The sequence below is a fragment of the Cryptomeria japonica genome, chromosome 10 (genome assembly GCF_030272615.1).
Source record: "Cryptomeria japonica chromosome 10, Sugi_1.0, whole genome shotgun sequence".
Classification (NCBI taxonomy): domain Eukaryota; kingdom Viridiplantae; phylum Streptophyta; class Pinopsida; order Cupressales; family Cupressaceae; genus Cryptomeria; species Cryptomeria japonica.
Window position 1 is genome coordinate 238,736,719 of NC_081414.1, and position 1,525 is coordinate 238,738,243.

A 1,525-nucleotide genomic window follows, 5' to 3' on the forward strand; every position below is an offset into this window, starting at 1 on the left:
CTAGATGAGAATTCAGCAGATGGTACAGAAGTTCTCATTTTCCAAACGGAATTTATACTCACCATTTTCCAAACTCTAATCATAATAAACCCTCGGAACATACACAGTTGTCGGGTTCTCTGATTTATTCTCTTCTTTCTTTTCCTTATTTCTCTCCTTAGCAGGCCCAACGCTCTGCAGTTCGACAAAATTAAAACCGAATACCATGAGTCTTGAGGCAATAAACAAAGGGTCTGCTTCCCCAATTACAGTCATCGTTTTTTCCTTCATCGTCCACAGCCACAGAATCCACCCCTGCAATTCAAATATTCATTCATCAGATTGTGAAGAGGAACAAATCTAGGGTTAGGGTTTGAGAGCGGAAAGGAAAAAGTAGCAGACCTTCCACCACTGCAACCACTTTAAGGGCTTTCCTCTTTCTTTTCTCGTCCTCAATCGCCAATTTTAACACCATTTTCTGCAAATTTTCAACACAGATGTTTATCAGTTGGAATTTTGACATGAATCCAGGAACTGAAGATATTTATAAACAGATATGATTGGCGATGAATATCTTTGAATGATCAATATAAAATGAGCACAAATAGAAGGGGCGTTGGTGAGCATCAATTAGTAGCCCGCCCTTAAATATCTTAGATATAATCAAAGACCACTGTTTTCCTTCGGTATCCTGCAACTTATACAATGACGGGAATGTATGTATCTCATAACGAAAAGAGTGATGAAATTAATAGCATTGGTATAGTTACAAAATTCAATTTAACAAAAACCACCAACTCTCACGTTGAAGGAGGAATCAGTTACCACAGCTAAATTCCTTTCTTCCTTCTCCCTTCGCATTTCCATCCACCGCTGAGTTATCCCTTCATTTCCTCAAATGTCTACATACAACAAACTTTGACTGCCTTCCACACGATCCATCCATTCAGCACCCAATCTCTTACAATTTGAGAGATTTAATCTTGTCAATGATGGGAGAGTGTGGAAATCGTCGGAAATATTAGCCAAATTAGAGCATCCTGATAAATCTACATTCTCCAAGCAAACAAGCTGACCAAAAAAATCTGGAAATCTGGTTAAACTGCAGCATCCGGACAAATTCAACTCTTTTAACGCTCCAAGGCAATGGAACAATTCCTCTAGTTTATCACATCTGGATAAATTTAAAGTTTGCAAACTTTTTAGTTTACCAAAAAAATCTGGAAGTCTGGTTAAACTGCAGCATCCGGACAAATTCAACTCTTTTAACGCTCCAAGGCAATGGAAGTCGCTGCACAATTCTTCTAATTTATCACATTTGGATAAAATAAGAATTGCAAACTTCTAAGTTCACCAGAAAGATCAGGTAGCTTGGTTAAACTGCAGCAGCTGGACATATCCAACTCTTTTAATGCTCCAGAACCTAGCAAGACTCTAAGACAGCCACATTCGTCACATTGGAAAGGGCATCTGTGCACAGTATTTGCTTCCACATAATGTTTACGTGTAGGATGTTATAGCATCTTCCTGACAATCTACCCTGCAC

At 38.7% G+C, this 1,525-nt stretch overlaps 1 long non-coding RNA gene across 1 annotated transcript; it reads right to left on the minus strand.

Annotated features, from left to right (window-relative positions):
* Nucleotides 1–270: 270 nt before the first annotated feature.
* On the minus strand, nucleotides 271–1,125 carry LOC131858706 (uncharacterized). The gene is made up of 3 exons (XR_009359048.1): nucleotides 784–1,125; nucleotides 382–457; nucleotides 271–294 (listed from the first exon to the last, which is right to left on the minus strand). It is a non-coding gene; the product is annotated as an uncharacterized LOC131858706 (long non-coding RNA).
* Between the last annotated feature and the right edge of the window lie 400 nt (nucleotides 1,126–1,525).